This window comes from Amphiprion ocellaris, chromosome 17, assembly GCF_022539595.1.
Source record: "Amphiprion ocellaris isolate individual 3 ecotype Okinawa chromosome 17, ASM2253959v1, whole genome shotgun sequence".
In the NCBI taxonomy this organism is placed as follows: domain Eukaryota; kingdom Metazoa; phylum Chordata; class Actinopteri; family Pomacentridae; genus Amphiprion; species Amphiprion ocellaris.
The window spans coordinates 16,336,526-16,356,609 of record NC_072782.1 but is presented as its reverse complement, the minus strand read 5'-3'; the positions used below and the strand labels follow the sequence as shown (position 1 = coordinate 16,356,609).

General features: G+C 37.7%; 1 long non-coding RNA gene across 1 annotated transcript; it reads left to right on the top strand.

Moving 5' to 3' along the window:
* Positions 1-7: 7 nt before the first annotated feature.
* LOC129350902 (uncharacterized) lies at positions 8-20,076 on the top strand. The gene is made up of 3 exons (XR_008604480.1): positions 8-1,530; positions 3,445-3,593; positions 17,671-20,076. It is a non-coding gene; the product is annotated as an uncharacterized LOC129350902 (long non-coding RNA).
* The last annotated feature ends 8 nt before the right edge of the window (positions 20,077-20,084 follow it).

Below are 20,084 nucleotides of genomic sequence, written 5' to 3'. Positions count from 1 at the left end.
CCAGAGATCTATTATTTTATTTTTTCAGTGGTTTGTTTCATTTTTAAGGGCTGCACAGTGGCGTAGTGGTTAGCACTTTGACCTTGCAGCGAGAAGATCCCTGGTTCGCGTCCCGGCTTTCCTGGGATCTTTCTGCATGGAGTTTGCATGTTCTCCCTGTGCATGCGTGGGTTTTCTCCGGGTTCTCCGGCTTCCTCCCACAGTCCAAAAATATGCTGAGGTTAATTGATCATTCTAAATTGCCCTTAGGTGTGAATGTGAGAGTGATTGTTTATCTCTGTATGTAGCCCTGTGATAGACTGGTGACCTGTCTAGGGTGTCCCCTGCCTTCGCCCGAGTCAGCTGGGATAGACTCCAGCGGCCCCCCCCATAGATAATGGATGGATGGATGTTTCATTTTTTTGGTTATGTTATTTTTCCAGTTGTTTATTTTTTTCCTGGTTATTTATTTTATTTTTCCAATTATTTGTTTTCCTTGCTGGTCGTTTGTTTCATATTCTAATAGTTTGTTTAATTTTGTCAGTTGTTTATTTTATTATCCATTTTTTTATGTCATTTTTCCAATTGATTATTTTGTTTTCCAGTTGTTTATTTTATTTTTCCGGTTGTTTATTTTATTTTCTGGTTGTTTATTTTATTTTTCTGAGTGTTTATTTTTCCAGTTATAAGAAAATGTTGTGCGCTGTCATTACTCAATACATCCTGTGTATCTTCTTCGAGGCTGGCAAGACCCTGATGTGTTTCTATGAACGTCTCCGTGCTTTTATATTGATAGTCTGGAATCCTACAAAGTATTATGGTAACTTCCTCTGACTACCTGCGTTTGTTTTCTTCTTAAAATCTGGCAAACCCCTCCTATCCAAAGATCCATGTCAAGGTGCCATGCGATGGGAGATATCATCTGAAATGCAAAATAAATTTTGACCAAACGGACCATTAGGTCAAGGTTAAAGCAGAGCCTCTTAATAAGCTTCATTACTAGGTGTCGGCTCTTATTTTGAAGGTGAACCCAAACAAACAGAAGGTTTGTACATCAATACATGATCGTTCAGAGTCTGATCTTGTTGGAAAAACTTAATTTACTGGTTAAGATAAATTTGGGCCCCGTATATTTTTTTAATACTGGTGCATATAGGTGGAAAATATCATTTAGAAACAAATAATCTGACGGTATAGATCATACATTTAACTTCATATCAACGTCTGTCACGCACATGCGCGTGCATGCGTCATCTTAACGCCATGGAAACAACGATGACGCGCAGCCGAACTCCTATGAAAGACCTAGATCTTTCAACTGTCGTTCTGCACTTGAATTTGGAGCTGACCTGTTAGACAAACTGGGCGCTGGAAAGCTGAACTGTCGAGATTTGAAACGCTGGAAAGCATTTGAAGAATGGACCTTGTTGAAGAACAAACTCAGTGGATTAGTGACAGAAGAAGAAGAAAACCGACCCGCTGGACAAACGGATCAGACAGAAGAGCAGCTGCTGTTTGGAGGCCTGACAGACCTGGAGAGTCAGCACACAGGTAAGAAAATAAAACTGGTGTTTCTGCTGAGCATGACTCCTAAACTGACCTTCAGAAACACTTTGGACGCGATTTCAGAAGAATATTTAGAATAAATTGTTGAATTTAAAGTTTGTTATGGGTCCGTGTACGGATCTGGTAATTGGATTTTCCGTTCTGAAACGGGTATTGAAAAACAAAAAAAGCAGTGGTTATTTGATTTTCGATTTAAAATACCAAAATTAAATTTGAAATACAAGGCGTTTTTCCTTTTCATAATCAAAAAGGATATACGATTTTTTAAAATGCTTTGATTTTCGTTTTCTATTTAGAATAACAAGAAAGTAAAATCAGTAAGAGACAGAAACGAAAAATGGTCAGTTTTTTCATTTTCTGAGACCGGAAGTGGTCATCAGCAAGTGTGGAGCCAAACAGTAGGTGCATAGACTGTACATACATTTTTTTTCGTGAGTTTTCATGGTCAAAATGAGAGCTCAGGTGGCCGATCTTAAAATAAATCAATATTGAATTTTATATAGAGCGTTAAAGTTTTGCGAAGCCAGGGGGCAGGACTACTTGATTGACAGTCCGGTCTGGAATGATTGACAGGTCCTATGGAGGAGGCAGCAGAGACTCTGCTCTCCTCGTTTGGATTCATTCTGATATAATAACTGTTGGTTTATTTATCGGTGGAGCAGCAGAACATTTTCCACAGACAGTTTTCCTGCCCGTTGGCTTGTTTTAACCAGTTTTCTGCCTTCGGCTGATTCTACCAGCAGACACTGAAAGGACTCTGATAGTTCGGCAAGTAACTGTTTACTTTCGTATCGGTGCCGCTTTTAATGCACTTTATATGCAGCTTTAGTGTCAGATGTAATGTGTGCCATGCACTCCAGATGTTGGTGGAGTTTGTTTCAGTGTGTGTTGACCAGAGAAGAAAGTTAGCATAGTATATTAACTTTAATGTTAGCGATGCTAACCGAGCTAGCTGCTTAGTCGTCTGATTAAAGCTAACGTAGCATCAAGCTAATGTGTTGAGTTTCATGTAAAGAGATGAAGTGTGTTGTGTTCCTGTAATGTGGTTCATTAATTTCATAAAACTGTGGCTGGTTGACATTAATGTAACATTCAGGAAACTTAAATGTGATTAAAACAGTAACGTTAGTGTTCTAGTTGTCAGTTATGAGCTTTAATTTGACACTAAAACAGACTCTGATAGTTTTAAATGACATCAGTTTCATTAATTTGTTGAAAATTGTCTCATTTGTTGTTGTGACGTTGCTGCTGATTCATTAAAAGCAGATGATCCATGTTGAAGATACGTTTAGTTCTAGTATCAGAAGTACAAGAAGGAAAATGGAAGTTTAGTTCTGCTACATCAGATTTCAGGATTAAAATAACTAAATGAGTCTTTATGCCTCAAACTTTATTTTTACAATAAAGAAATAATGAAATAATCACAGATAATAAAAATATAAATAGCAGAGAAAACCTGAGAGAATAATTTCCTGAAAAGTCTGTGAAGGAAAAGCAGCTTTTTTATCCTGAAAGATCAGAATTAGCTCCAACATCTGCATCTGACAGCATCAAGTCAACCAGAAAGAAAAGAAAAAAGAAAATGACTTCTTTCTGATCACATCTGTTCCGCTGCTCACAGTCTGCTGCTGCTCACATTCTTCACATTTATAGTCCACTTTTAAAAGTTCAGCAGACAGGTGCTCTGCTTTGGAGTGTGACGATGTCGTCGGTGATGTGGAGAGCGAAGTTTCCGTTTCACCCACAGCATGCTTTAGGGCACCGGGGTCAGACTTGATGTTTGAAATACTGACCGACAGCTCAGATTTAACTGTCTGTAGTTCCGTTTTGATGGGTGTTAAACTTTCACTCAAAGCCGCCAGGAGCTGGGTCTTTAAAATAACCGCCGTCTCATTACAGAGTGAAAGTAGCAGTTCCTCCGTAAGGTCAGAGATTGCAGCATCTGAGGGCCTCTTCAAAAGAAGACGTAGTTGATGAAGGCGTTCTGGAGCAGGACCAGAAAGACCACGACCAAGCAGCCGTGAGATCTTAGGCAGCGTCTCCCTCGGGTGGGTGTCAACGGTGTTCACGGTCAGGTCTGTAGTAATCCTGTCAAAAAACAAAACAGAAAAAAAAATCTAGATTAGAAATCAACATGTAACCAAAGCACTCTGTGTATAACGCCATAGTATAGGATGTAGTTCAGAAAATGTCAAAGTATAGTATACTTTTCAAGAATAACATAGTATGGCCTGTAGTTCATAGTATAGCATGTCGGCAAAAAAACCCAACTGATTATTATGTGGTTCAAAAAGCGCAAAATGATAGGATGTTGCCTAAAATTGTCATGTTTGAGATGTGGTTCAAAAAATGTCATAGTGCAGTATATTGTCAAAATAGTATGTTTTTGAAGAAAACATCAGAGTATATGTTGTCTAAAAATGCCATAGAATAATATTTCATTGCAAAAGTAAAAGTATAGTAATTTTTAAAACTGTTGAATTTCTCATATGTTGCTAAAAACGAAAAAAAACAAAAACAAAAAAACGTCATAGTAATATGTCAATTTAAAAAGCCTATAATATAGAGTGTCGCCCAACAAATGTCATAGTATAGCATGTCACTCTAAAAACATTATAGTATGGCTTTTGGTCCAAAAAACGCCATTGTATAGCATGTCGTCCAAAAAACGTCATAGTACAGCATGTCACCCAAAAAACGTCATAGTATAGCATGTCACTCTAAAAATGTCATAGTACAGCATGTCACCCAAAAAACGTCATAGTACAGCATGTCGTCCAAAAAACATCATAGTATAGCATGTCACCCAAAAAACGTCATAGTATAGCATGTCACTCTAAAATTGTCATAGTATAGCATGTCACTCTAAAAACATCATAGTATAGCCTTTGGTCGAAAAACATAGTATAGTATGTCGCTCAGAAAATGTTATTGTATAGCCTTTGGTCCAAAAAATGTCACAGTATAGCATGTCGTCCAAAAAACATCATAGTATAGCATGTCTCTTTACAATTGTCACAGTATAGCATGTCGTCCAAAAAACGTGAACATATAGCATGTTGCTCTTAAAACATCATAGTATAGCATGTCGCTCAAAAACGTCATAATATAGCATGTCGCCCAAAAAACGTTATACTATAGCATGTCGCCCAAAAAACGTCATAGTACAGCATGTCACTCTAAAACGTCATAGTATAGCATGTCGTCCAAAGAACATCATGGTATAGCATGTCGCTCTTAAAACATCATAGTATAGCATGTCGCTCTTAAAAAATCATAGTATAGCATTTCGCCCAAAAAACGTCATAGTATAGCATGTCGCCCAAGAAACGTCATAGAATAGCATGTCGCCCAAAAAACATCATAGTATAGCATGTCGCTCTAAAAAGGTCATAGTATGGCATGTCGCAAAAAAATGTCAGAGTATAGCATGTCGTTCTAAAAATGTCATTGTATAGCATGTCGTCCAAAAAACGTCATCGTGTAGCATGTCGCTCTTGAAACGTCATAGCATAGCATGTCGCTTTAAAAACGTCATACGATAGCATGCCGATCTAAAAATGTCATAGTATAGCATGTCGCCTAAAAAACGTCATGGTATAGCATGTGGCTCAAAAAACATCATAGTTTAGCATGTCGTTCAAAGAACATCATAGTATAGCATGTCGCTCTAAAAACGTCATAGTGCAGCATGTTGCTCTAAAAACATCACAGTATAGCATGTCGCCCAAAAAACGTCATAGTATAGCATGTCACCCAAATAACGTCATAGTATAGCATGTCATTCTAAAAACGTCATAGTATACCATTTCGCTCTAAAAACGTCATAGTATAGCATGTCACCCAAAAAACGTAGGAGTGTAGCATGTTGTCCAAAAAACGTCATCGTATAGCATGTTGCTCTTGAAATGTCATAGGATAGCATGTCGCTCTGAAGATGTCACACTTTAGCATGTTGCTCTGAAAACGTCATAATATAGCCTTTGGTCCAAAAAACATCATAGTATAGCATGTCGCTCTAAAAACATCATAGTTTAGCATGTCGTTCAAAGAACATCATAGTATAGCATGTCGCTCTAAAAACGTCATAGTGCAGCATGTTGCTCTAAAAACATCACAGTGTAGCATGTCGCTCTAAAAACGTCTGAAGACGTCACACTGTAGCATTTCGCTCTGAAAAACGTCATAGCTTAGCATGTCACTCTAATAACTTCATAATATAGCATGTCGCCCAAAAAACGTCATGGTATAGCATGTCACCCAAAAAACGTCATCCTATAGCATGTCGCTTTAAAAACGTCATACAATAGCATGTCGATCTAAAAATGTCATAGCATAGCATGTCGCTCTAAAAACGTCATACTATAGCATGTCGCTCTAAAAACGTCATAGTATAGCATGTCGTTCTAATAACGTCATTGTATAGCATGTCGTCCAAAAAACGTCATCGTGTAGCATGTCGCTCTCGAAACGTCATAGTATAGCATGTTGCTCTAAAAACGTCATAGTATAGCATGTCACCCAAAAAACGTCATCTTATAGCATGCCGCTCTTGAAACGTCATAGCATGTCGCTCTAATAACTTCATAATGTAGCATGTCGCCCAAAAAACGTCATGGTATAGCATGTCACCCAAAAAACGTCATCCTATAGCATGTCGCTTTAAAAACGTCATACAATAGCATGTCGATCTAAAAATGTCATAGCATAGCATGTCGATCTAAAAATGTCATAGTATAGCATGTCGCCCAAAAAATGTCATAGTATAGCATGTCGTCCAAAGAACATCATAGTATAGCATGTCGCTCTAAAAACGTCATAGTACAGCATGTTGCTCTAAAAACATCACAGTATAGCATGTCGCCCAAAAAACATCATAGTATAGCATGTCGCCCAAAAAACGTCATAGTATAATATCTCGATCTAAAAACGTCATAGTATAGCATTTCGCTCTAAAAACGTCATAGTATAGCATGTCACCCAAAAAACGTCAGAGTGTAGCATGTCGTCCAAAAAACGTCATCGTATAGCATGTTGCACTTGAAACGTCACAGTATAGCATGTTGCTCTGAAGACGTCACACTGTAGCATGTCGCTCTGAAAACGTCATAGTATATCCTTTGGTCCAAAAAACGTCATAGTATAGCATGTGGTTCAAAAAACGTCAGAGTATAGCATGTCGCTCTAAAAACGTCATAGTATAGCATGTCACTCTAAAAATGTCATAGTACAGCATGTCGCTCAAAAAATGTCATAGTATAGCATGTCGCCCAAAAAAAGTCATAGTATAGCATGTCGCCCAAAAAAGTCATAGTATAGCATGTCACCCAAAAAACGTCATCTTCTAGCATGTCGCTCTTGAATCGTCATAGCATAGCATGTCCCTTGAAAAACGTCATACTATAGCATGTTGATCTAAAAATGTCATAGTATAGCATGTCGCCCAAAAAAGTCATGGTATAGCATGTGGCCCAAAAAACATCATAGTATAGCATGTCGCCCAAAAAAGTCATGGTATAGCATGTGGTCCAAAAAACGTCATAGTATAGCATGTGGTTCAAAAAACGTCAGAGTATAGCATGTCGCTCTAAAAACGTCATAGTATAGCATGTCACTCTAAAAATGTCATACTATAGCATTTCGCTCTAAAAACGTCATAGTTTAGCATGTCGCTCTAAAAACATAGTATAGCATGTCGCTCTAAAAACGTCATAGTATACAATGTCGCCCAAAAAAGTCATAGTGCAGTATGTCGCTCTAAAAACGTCATAGTATAGCATGTCACTCAAAAAACGTCATCTTCTAGCATGTCGCTCTTGAAACGTCATAGCATAGCATGTCGCTTTAAAAACGTCATACTATAGCATGTCGATCTAAAAATGTCATAGTATAGCATGTCGCCCAAAAAAGTCATGGTATAGCATGTGGCCCAAAAAAAGTCATAGTATAGCATGTCGCCCAAATAACATCATAGTATAACATGACGATCTAAAAACGTCATAGTATAGCATGTCACCCAAAAAACGTCAGAGTGTAGCATGTTGTCCAAAAAACGTCATCGTATAGCATGTTGCTCTTGAAACGTCACAGTATAGCATGTCGCTCTGAAGACGTCACACTGGAGCATGTCGCTCTGAAAACGTCATAGTATAGCCTTTGGTCCAAAAAACATCATCATATAGCATGTCGCTCTTGAAACGTCACAGTATAGCATGTCACTCTAAAACGTCATAGCATAGTATGTTGCTCTAAAAACGTAATAGTAATGCATGTCGTCCAATGAACTTCATAGTATAGCATGTCGCTCGAAAAACGTCATAGTAAAGCATGTCACTATAAAAACGTCATAGTATAGCATGTTTCTCTAAAAGCGTCATAGTATAGCATGTCGTCCAAAGAACATCATAGTATAGCATGTTGCTCTAAAAACGTCATTGTATAGCATGTCGCTCTAAAAACTTCATAGTATAGCCTTTTTCCAAAAAACGTCATAGTATAGCATGTCACTCAAAAAATCTCATAGCATAACATGTCGCTCTGAAAAAGTCATAGTATAGCATGTCGCTTTGAAAATGTCATAGCATAGCATGTCGCCCAAAAAACATCATAGTATAGCATGTCGCTCTAAAAACGTCATAGTATAGCATGTCACTCTAAAAATGTCATACTATAGCATGTCGCTCTAAAAACGTCATAGTTTAGCATGTCACTCTAAAAATGTCATACTATGGCATTTCGCTCTAAAAACGTCATAGTTTAGCATGTCGCTCAAAAAATGTCATAGTATAGCATGTCGCCCAAAAAAAGTCATAGTATAGCATGTCGCCCAAAAAAGTCATAGTGCAGTATGTCACTCTAAAAACGTCATAGTATAGCATGTCGCTCTAAAAACGTCATAGTATAGCATGTCACCCAAAAAACGTCATCTTCTAGCATGTCGCTCTTGAAACGTCATAGCATAGCATGTCGCTTTAAAAACGTCATACTATAGCATGTTGATCTAAAAATGTCATAGTATAGCATGTCGCCCAAAAAAGTCATGGTATAGCATGTGGCCCAAAAAATGTCATAGTATAGCATGTCGCCCAAATAACATCATAGTATAACATGACGATCTAAAAACGTCATCGTATAGCATGTTGCTCTTGAAACGTCACAGTATAGCATGTCGCTCTGAAGACGTCACACTGTAGCATGTCGCTCTGAAAACGTCATAGTATCGCCTTTGGTCCAAAAAACATCATCGTATAGCATGTCGCTCTTGAAACGTCACAGTATAGCATGTCACTCTAAAATGTCATAGCATAGCATGTTGCTCTAAAAACGTAATAGTAATGCATGTCGTCCAATGAACATCATAGTATAGCATGTCGCTCTAAAAATGTCATAGTAAAGCATGTCACTATAAAAACGTCATAGTATAGCATGTTGCTCTAAAAGCGTCATAGTATACCATGTCGTCCAAAGAACATCATAGTATAGCATGTTGCTCTAAAAACGTCATTGTATAGCATGTCGCTCTAAAAACGTCATAGTATAGCCTTTTTCCAAAAAACCTCATAGTATAGCATGTCGCTCTGAAAACGTCACACTATAGCATTTGGCTCTGAAAACGTCATAGTATAGCCTTTGGTCCAAAAAACGTCATAGTATAGCATGTCACTCAAAAAATCTCATAGCATAACATGTCGCTCTGAAAAAGTCATAGTATAGCATGTCGCTTTGAAAACGTCATAGCATAGCATGTCGCCCAAAAAACATCATAGTATAGCATGTCGCTCTAAAAACGTCATAGTAATGCATGTCCTCCAAAAAACGTCATCCTATAGCATGTCGCTCTAAAAATGTCATAGTGTAGCATGTCGCTCTGAAAACGTCATTGTATAGCATGTCGTCCAAAAAACGTCATAGTATAGCATGTCACTCAAAAAATCTCATAGCATAACATGTCGCTCTGAAAAAGTCATAGTATAGCATGTCGCTTTGAAAACGTCATAGTATAGCATGTCGCCCAAAAAAGTCATGGTATAGCATGTGGCCCAAAAAATGTCATAGTATAGCATGTCGCCCAAATAACATCATAGTATAACATGACGATCTAAAAACGTCATAGTATAGCATGTCACCCAAAAAACGTCAGAGTGTAGCATGTTGTCCAAAAAACGTCATCGTATAGCATGTTGCTCTTGAAACGTCACAGTATAGCATGTCGCTCTGAAGACGTCACACTGTAGCATGTCGCTCTGAAAACGTCATAGTATAGCCTTTGGTCCAAAAAACATCATCGTATAGCATGTCGCTCTTGAAACGTCACAGTATAGCATGTCACTCTAAAACGTCATAGCATAGCATGTTGCTCTAAAAACGTAATAGTAATGCATGTCGTCCAATGAACATCAAAGTATAGCATGTCGCTCTAAAAATGTCATAGTAAAGCATGTCACTATAAAAACGTCATAGTATAGCATGTTGCTCTAAAAGCGTCATAGTATAGCATGTCGTCCAAAGAACATCATAGTATAGCATGTTGCTCTAAAAACGTCATTGTATAGCATGTCGCTCTAAAAACGTCATAGTATAGCCTTTTTCCAAAAAACGTCATAGTATAGCATGTCGCTCTGAAAACGTCACACTATAGCATTTGGCTCTGAAAACGTCATAGTATAGCCTTTGGTCCAAAAAACGTCATAGTATAGCATGTCACTCAAAAAATCTCATAGCATAACATGTCGCTCTGAAAAAGTCATAGTATAGCATGTCGCTTTGAAAATATCATAGCATAGCATGTCGCCCAAAAAACATCATAGTATAACATGTCGCTCTAAAAACGTCATAGTAATGCATGTCCTCCAAAAAACGTCATCCTATAGCATGTCGCTCTAAAAATGTCATAGTGTAGCATGTCGCTCTGAAAACGTCATTGTATAGCATGTCGTCCAAAAAACGTCATAGTATAGCATGTCACTCAAAAAATCTCATAGCATAACATGTCGCTCTGAAAAAGTCATAGTATAGCATGTCGCTTTGAAAACGTCATAGCATAGCATGTCGCCCAAAAAACATCACAGTATAGCATGTCGCCCAAAAAACGTCATAGTATAGCATGTCGCCCAAATAACGTCATAGTATAATATTTCGATCTAAAAATGTCATAGTATAGCATTTCGCTCTAAAAACGTCATAGTATAGCATGTCACCCAAAAAACGTCAGTGTAGCATGTTGTCCAAAAAACGTCATCGTATAGCATGTTGCACTTGAAACGTCACAGTATAGCATGTCGCTCTGAAGACGTCACACTGTAGCATGTCGCTCTGAAAACGTCATAGTCTAGCCTTTGGTCCAAAAAACATCATCGTATAGCATGTCGCTCTTGAAACGTCACAGTATAGCATGTCACTCTAAAACGTCATAGCATAGCATGTTGCTCTAAAAACGTAATAGTAATGCATGTCGTCCAATGAACATCATAGTATAGCATGTCGCTCTAAAAACGTCATAGTAAAGCATGTCACTATAAAAATTTAACAGCATTGCATGTCGCTCTGAAAAAGTCATACTATAGCATGTCGATCTAAAAACGTCATAGTATAGCATGTCGCTCTAAAAATGTCATAGAATAGCATGTCGCCCAAAAAACATCATAGTATAGCATGTCGCTCTAAAAACGTCATAGTATAGCACGTCGTCCAAAGAACATCATGGCATAGCATGTCGCTCTTAAAACATCATAGTATAGCATGTTGCCCAAAAAACGACATAGTATAGCATGTCGCCGAAAAAACGTCATAGAATAGCATGTCACTCTAAAAACGTCATAGTATAGCATGTCGCCCAAAAAACGACATAGTATAGCATGTCGCCGAAAAAACGTCATAGAATAGCATGTCACTCTAAAAACATCATAGTATAGCATGTCGCTCTAAAAATGTCGTAGTATGGCATGTCGCTCAAAAAACGACATAGTATAGCATGTCGCCGAAAAAAACGTCATAGAATAGCATGTCACTCTAAAAACATCATAGTATAACATGTCGCTCTAAAAATGTCGTAGTATGGCATGTCGTCCAAAAAACGTCATCCTATAGCATGTCGCTCTTGAAACGTCATAGCATAACATGTCGCTTTAAAAACGTCATACTATAGTATGTCGATCTAAAAATGTCATAGCATAGCATGTCACTCTGAAAAAGTCATACTATAGCATGTCGATCTAATAACGTCATAGTATAGCATGTCGCTCTAAAAACGTCATAGTATAGCATGTCGCTCTAAAAACGTCATAGTATAGCATGTCGTTCTAAAAACGTCATACTATAGCATGTCGATCTAAAAATGTCATAGCATAACGTCGCTCTGAAAAAGTCATACTATAGCATGTCGATCTGAAAACGTCATAGTATAACATGTCGCTCTAAAAACGTCATAGTATGGCATGTCGCTCTGAAAACGTCATAGAATAGCATGTCGCTCTAAAAACATCATAGTATAGCATGTCGCCCAAAAAACGTCAGAGTATAGCATGTCGTCCAAAAAACATCATAGTAATGCATGTCGCCCAAAAAACGTCAGAGTATAGCATGTCGTCCAAAAAACGTCATCCTATAGCATGTCGTTCTAAAAACGTCATAGTGTCGCATGTCACTCTAAAAACGTCAGAGTATAGCATGTCGTCCAAAAAACGTCATCCTATAGCATGTCGTTCTAAAAACGTCACAGTATAGCATGTCGATCTAAAAACGTCATAGTATAGCATGTCGCTCTAAAAACGTCATAGTATAGCCTTTGGTTCAAAAAAACGTCATAGTATAGCATGTCGCTCTGAAAACGTCATAGAATAGCATGTCGCCCAAAAAACATCATAGTATAGCATGTTGCTCTAAAAACGTCATTGTATAGCATGTCGCCCAAAAAACGTCATAGTATCGCATGCGCTCTAAAAACGTCATAGTATAGCATGTCACCCAAAAAACGTCATAGTATAACATGTTGTCCAAAAAACGTCATCGTATAGCATGTCGCTCTTGAAACATCACAGTATAGCATGTCGCTCTAAAAACGTCATAGCATAGCATGTCGCTCTAAAAACGTCATACTATAGCATGTCGCTCTTAAAAAAGTCATAGTATAGCCTTTTGTCCAAAAACGTCATAGTATAGCATGTCGTCCAAAAAACGTCATAGTATAGCATGTGGCTCTAAAAACGTCATAGTATAGCATGTGGCTCAAAAAACGTCATAGTTTAGCATGTCGCCCAACAAACGTCATAGTATCGCATGCGCTCTAAAAACGTCACAGTATAGCATGTCACTCTAAAACGTCATAGCATAGCATGTTGCTCTAAAAAGTCATAGTAAAGCATGTCACTATAAAAATGTCATAGTATAGCATGTTGCTCTAAAAACGTCATTGTATAGCATGTCGCTCTAAAAACGTCATACTATAGCATGTCTATCTGAAAACGTCATAGTATAGCATGTCGCTCTAAAAACCTCATAGTATAGCCTTTGGTCAAAAAACGTCATAGTATAGCATGTCGCTTTGAAAACGTCATAGCATGTCGCCCAAAAAACATCATAGTATAGCATGTCGCTCTAAAAACATCATAGTATAGCATGTCACTCTAAAAACGTCATAGTAATGCATGTCGCCCAAAAAACATCAGAGTATAGCATGTCCTCCAAAAAACGTCATCCTATAGAATGTCGCTCTAAAAATGTCATAGTGTAGCATGTCGCTCTGAAAACGTCATTGTATAGCATGTCGTCCAAAAAACGTCATCCTATAGCATGTCGCTCTTGAAACGTCATAGCATAACATGTCGCTTTAAAAACGTCATACTATAGCATGTTGATCTAAAAATGTCATAGCATTGCATGTCGCTCTGAAAAAGTCATACTATAGCATGTCGATCTAAAAACGTCATAGTATAGCATGTCGCTCTAAAAACGTCATAGAATAGCATGTCGCCCAAAAAACATCATAGTATAGCATGTCGCTCTAAAAACATCATAGTATAGCATGTCACTCTAAAAACGTCATAGTAATGCATGTCGCCCAAAAAACATCAGAGTATAGCATGTCCTCCAAAAAACGTCATCCTATAGAATGTCGCTCTAAAAATGTCATAGTGTAGCATGTCGCTCTGAAAACGTCATTGTATAGCATGTCGTCCAAAAAACGTCATCCTATAGCATGTCGCTCTTGAAACGTCATAGCATAACATGTCGCTTTAAAAACGTCATACTATAGCATGTTGATCTAAAAATGTCATAGCATTGCATGTCGCTCTGAAAAAGTCATACTATAGCATGTCGATCTAAAAACGTCATAGTATAGCATGTCGCTCTAAAAACGTCATAGAATAGCATGTCGCCCAAAAAACATCATAGTATAGCATGTCGCTCTAAAAACGTCATAGTTTAGCATGTCGCTCTAAAAACGTCATAGTTTAGCATGTCGCTCTAAGAAGTTCATAATATAGCATGTCGCCCAAAAAACATCATGGTATAGCATGCGGCTCAAAAAAACGTCATAGTATAGCATGTCGATCTAAAAACGTCATAGTATAGCATGTCGTTCTAAAAACGTCATACTATAGCATGTCGATCTAAAAATGTCATAGCATAACGTCGCTCTGAAAAAGTCATACTATAGCATGTCGATCTGAAAACGTCATAGTATAACATGTCGCTCTAAAAACGTCATAGTATGGCATGTCGCTCTGAAAACGTCATAGAATAGCATGTCGCTCTAAAAACATCATAGTATAGCATGTCGCCCAAAAAACGTCAGAGTATAGCATGTCGTCCAAAAAACATCATAGTAATGCATGTCGCCCAAAAAACGTCAGAGTATAGCATGTCGTCCAAAAAACGTCATCCTATAGCATGTCGTTCTAAAAACGTCATAGTGTCGCATGTCACTCTAAAAACGTCAGAGTATAGCATGTCGTCCAAAAAACGTCATCCTATAGCATGTCGTTCTAAAAACGTCACAGTATAGCATGTCGATCTAAAAACGTCATAGTATAGCATGTCGCTCTAAAAACGTCATAGTATAGCCTTTGGTTCAAAAAAACGTCATAGTATAGCATGTCGCTCTGAAAACGTCATAGAATAGCATGTCGCCCAAAAAACATCATAGTATAGCATGTTGCTCTAAAAACGTCATTGTATAGCATGTCGCCCAAAAAACGTCATAGTATCGCATGCGCTCTAAAAACGTCATAGTATAGCATGTCACCCAAAAAACGTCATAGTATAACATGTTGTCCAAAAAACGTCATCGTATAGCATGTCGCTCTTGAAACATCACAGGATAGCATGTCGCTCTTGAAACGTCACAGTATAGCATGTCACTCTAAAACGTCATAGCATAGCATGTTGCTCTAAAAAGTCATAGTAAAGCATGTCACTATAAAAATGTCATAGTATAGCATGTTGCTCTAAAAACGTCATTGTATAGCATGTCGCTCTAAAAACGTCATACTATAGCATGTCGATCTGAAAACGTCATAGTATAGCATGTCGCTCTAAAAACCTCATAGTATAGCCTTTGGTCAAAAAACGTCATAGTATAGCATGTCGCTTTGAAAACGTCATAGCATGTCGCCCAAAAAACATCATAGTATAGCATGTCGCTCTAAAAACATCATAGTATAGCATGTCCTCCAAAAAACGTCATCCTATAGAATGTCGCTCTAAAAATGTCATAGTGTAGCATGTCGCTCTGAAAACGTCATTGTATAGCATGTCGTCCAAAAAACGTCATCCTATAGCATGTCGCTCTTGAAACGTCATAGCATAACATGTCGCTTTAAAAACGTCATACTATAGCATGTTGATCTAAAAATGTCATAGCATTGCATGTCGCTCTGAAAAAGTCATACTATAGCATGTCGATCTAAAAACGTCATAGTATAGCATGTCGCTCTAAAAACGTCATAGAATAGCATGTCGCCCAAAAAACATCATAGTATAGCATGTCGCTCTAAAAACGTCATAGTTTAGCATGTCGCTCTAAAAACGTCATAGTTTAGCATGTCGCTCTAAGAAGTTCATAATATAGCATGTCGCCCAAAAAACATCATGGTATAGCATGCGGCTCAAAAAAACGTCATAGTATAGCATGTCGATCTAAAAACGTCATAGTATAGCATGTCGCTCTAAAAACGTCATACTATAGCATGTCGATCTAAAAATGTCATAGCATAACGTCGCTCTGAAAAAGTCATACTATAGCATGTCGATCTGAAAACGTCATAGTATAACATGTCGCTCTAAAAACGTCATAGTATGGCATGTCGCTCTGAAAACGTCATAGAATAGCATGTCGCTCTAAAAACATCATAGTATAGCATGTCGCCCAAACAACGTCAGAGTATAGCATGTCGTCCAAAAAACATCATAGTAATGCATGTCGCCCAAAAAACGTCAGAGTATAGCATGTCGTCCAAAAAACGTCATCCTATAGCATGTCGTTCTAAAAACGTCATAGTGTCGCATGTCACTCTAAAAACGTCAGAGTATAGCATGTCGTCCAAAAAACGTCATCCTATAGCATGTCGTTCTAAAAACGTCACAGTATAGCATGTCGATCTAAAAACGTCATAGTATAGCATGTCGCTCTAAAAACGTCATAGTTTAGCATGTCGCTCTAAAAACGTCATAGTTTAGCATGTCGCTCTAAGAAGTTCATAATATAGCATGTCGCCCAAAAAACATCATGGTATAGCATGCGGCTCAAAAAAATGTCATAGTATAGCATGTCGTCCAAAGAACATCATGGCATAGCATGTCGCTCTTAAAACATCATAGTATAGCATGTCGCCCAAAAAACAACATAGTATAGCATGTCGCCAAAAAAACGTCATAGAATAGCATGTCACTCTAAAAACATCATAGTATAGCATGTCGCTCTAAAAATGTCGTAGTAAAGCATGTTGATCTAAAAATGTCATAGCATTGCATGTCGCTCTGAAAACGTCATACTATAGTATGTCGATCTAAAAATGTCATAGCATAGCATGTCACTCTGAAAAAGTCATACTATAGCATGTCGATCTAAAAACGTCATAGTATAGCATGTCGCTCTAAAAACGTCATAGTATAGCCTTTTTCCAAAAAACGTCATAGTATAGCATGTCGCTCAAAAAACGTCATAGTATAGCATGTCGCCCTAAAAACGTCATAGCATAGCATGTCGCTCTAAAAACGTCATACTATAGCATGTCGCGCTTATGACATCATAGTATACCCTTTGGTCCAAAAACGTCATAGTATAGCATGTCGTCCAAAGAACATCATAGTATAGCATGTGGCTCAAAAAACGTCATAGTATAGCATGTGGCTCAAAAAACGTCATAGTTTAGCATGTCGTCCAAAAAACATCATAGTATAGCATGTCGCTCTAAAAACGTCATTGTATAGCATGTAGCCCAAAAAACGTCATAGTATCGCATGCGCTCTAAAAACGTCATAGTATAGCATGTCGTCCAAAAAACGTCATCGTATAGCATGTCGCTCTTGAAATGTCACAGTATAGCATGTCACTCTAAAACGTCATAGCATAGCATGTTGCTCTAAAAACGTCATTGTATAGCATGTTGCTCTAAAAACATCATAGTATAGCATATCGTCCAAAGAACATCATAGTATAGCATGTCGCTCTAAAAACGTCATAGTATGTCTTCCAAAAAATGTCAGAGTATAGCATGTCGCTCTAAAAACATCATAGCATAGCATGTCGCTCTAAAAACATCATAGTATTGCCTTTGGTCCACAAAACGTTGTTTTGTCCCGGCAGTCTGAAGTAGGTGAGGAGCAACACAAAAATAGTCCAAACGCTGGTTTCCAGAGGGTTAGACGAGTATTTATTTGAAAGAGTAAGTTTACAACAACACAACATGTGAGGGGGTTAAAAACAAATGGGTGTTAGTAAAATAAAAATAAATAAACAGAACTAAAAGTGAACTTCATGTTGACATCGATGGGCATTCCAATCAGGAACAAAGTAAAAGATAATCAATATGAAAAAACCTCTTAAAAGCCAAGAACACACCGCAGTAGCACCCTAAACTAAAACTACCAATGGGTTTCCTGTTTTCCTTTCTGAACAATTCAAAGGTCCCTCTCTATCTCCCTACACATCCACCAACCACTGGAACACATCTCCAAAGTTCTGCCGGGCCAGCTCAGCTTCCCCTCAGAAGAAGTTCTGCCAGATGAAGGAGCCTTTTGAATAGGCAGCTGGCATCATGATTGGACTGTACTTTGGTCTGTTCCAGTCCAGCTTCAGCTCCAGAGACAGCAGGTGGGACGAGTCAACGGAGGCCTGGTGGACGAAGGCATGCAGCTGAGAACAATACAGAAAACAACAGAGGAGGAGTGCAGCATCCCAGAGCCAGAACAAACAGAGTATGTCTCTTAGAAAACATCATAGTATAGCCTTTGGTATGAAAAAACGCCATCATATACATCGTATATTGTACAAATAAGTCAAAGGAAAGAGACATCCATTGTAGAATTGTAGTAATTGTGGGCTGACTGATTTACTGATTATCAGTATTTTATTCTTTACTGATTTACAGTAATAAATACATTTAAAAATGGTGCTACTTTGGCTCTGAACCTTAATCTACCTGTGGTCGCTCTGTCTTCTGGAGTGATTTGATTGGTTATACTTAGCATCTCTAAACAAAACAAAAACATATCAACAAAGTTTCCTGTTAGAGTTTGTGTTCTTCTAAGTTTAACTCCAAGATTTTAAATACTTTCATTTACTGCAAATGAATATCGACTCCAAACGTCTCAGTAATAATCATTATCAGCCTTAAAAACCCACAAAACACCCCTCTATACTGGACCACACTTAGTACAGTCCAGTTCCCCCTTCTATAAATCTGCTTGGAATCTGCTGCTTCCTGTTTGTCAAAGTGGCCTTCTACCTGGACAGGTTTTGTTGGAGCTCATGCAACAAACATTTTGGGTAACTGCACTTTAATATGGATGGATGACTCTGAATTAGAGTCTGTTTTAATGAGACTGAGTTAAGATGTGTAGCTGTCATTAAATAGGAAATTATTTCTCAGAATTCACAGAGAAAAGTCTGAAATGTTTGCTAGGTTAGCGTCCCACATGTTCTTTGGCTCAGCTAAAGCTAACTCTCTCCAGCTCCTGGATCTCTTGAGTTGCTTGTTGTTAAAATATCTTGCTATAGATGCTGAAGCTCAGAAAGTCTGAGATGTTTGTTCAAAATAAGCTCATTCTCAAGTCTGATCTGAACTGTCCTCTTTTGTTTGAACTTTCCCTAAACTTAGGAGTTAATGACAGAGCAGCACATCCAGACTCAGTCTCATTTATGTAGAGATTAAACTTCAGTGTCATTCATTGATGTTAAAGTGCAGTTTTTCAAATGTTTGTTGCACATGCTCCCGACCAAACCAGTCCAGGTGGAAGATGATGTGAAGAGAAAGCTCCAGAGGATGAATATCACATATTTACGTTGGAAATAAATGTCCTTTAATTAGACATTGTCATGCAAAAGTTGGATTTCCCTTTAATGATGTTCAAATCTTTGTTGAGTGTTTTGTTGATGTTGGTTTCTAAATGTTTTTTGACACTCGGCCCCAAAGATTAAAATCTTTTACGGCTCACAAGCTGCAACAATTCATACATTATCAACTATCTTTCTGACTAAACTAAGATAAAAAGTGAAAATCTGCCTGATTCCTGCATCATGAATGTAATTCTTTTTGGTTTTTATGACAGTAAACTGAATATATTTGGGTTTAATATTTTATAAGCCAAAACAAGAAATGAATTATTGGAGAAAACAATCAACAGATTAATGGACAAAGAAAATGTGTTTTCCAAAATATATGGCTGAATTACTCCAACATTACAAGATACATACAATTTGAATTCAATTTTATTTATATAACGCCAATTACAGATCAAATTTTCTCAAGACGCTTTATTTTCATATTTTTTTGTCATATTTAAAATATGTGAAAGTAAGAAATTTAAACCTCTTGACTAATCCAATTTATTATTTGGTTTTTAAGAGACTATTGGACAATTAAAATAACTTTCTCCACTAAAACTAATAAACATGAGGTCAAATAGAAGGAACAGTTTTAAATACTGCAGTCCCACGACGACAAGAATAAAGTTTGTCAACAAAAACTAAATCTGCTGTTGGATTCCATTAAAGTCCTAATAAATGATAATAAAGTGTGATTCTAAAGGTTTGTGGTGCTAAAAATGTCCAAGTAAAGATATCAAGTTGAAGATCTGGATGGAGGTTGATAAAAGTTTCTCTCCCTTCATTTCTCTGGAGCGACTCCATGGATTTTATAGATGGTGGTTCAAGACCTGCTCTTCTAGTGGTCTTCCTTCTAGTCGCTGTAAAAAGTCAGTCCATCCTGGCAGACTTCAACACCTCTTCATGTCAACTTGTTCTGCCTCCGACCTCGTGGAAACTCCAGAAACTTGGGAAAACCTGTGGAGACTCGAAGAACTCATGGAGACTCGAAGAA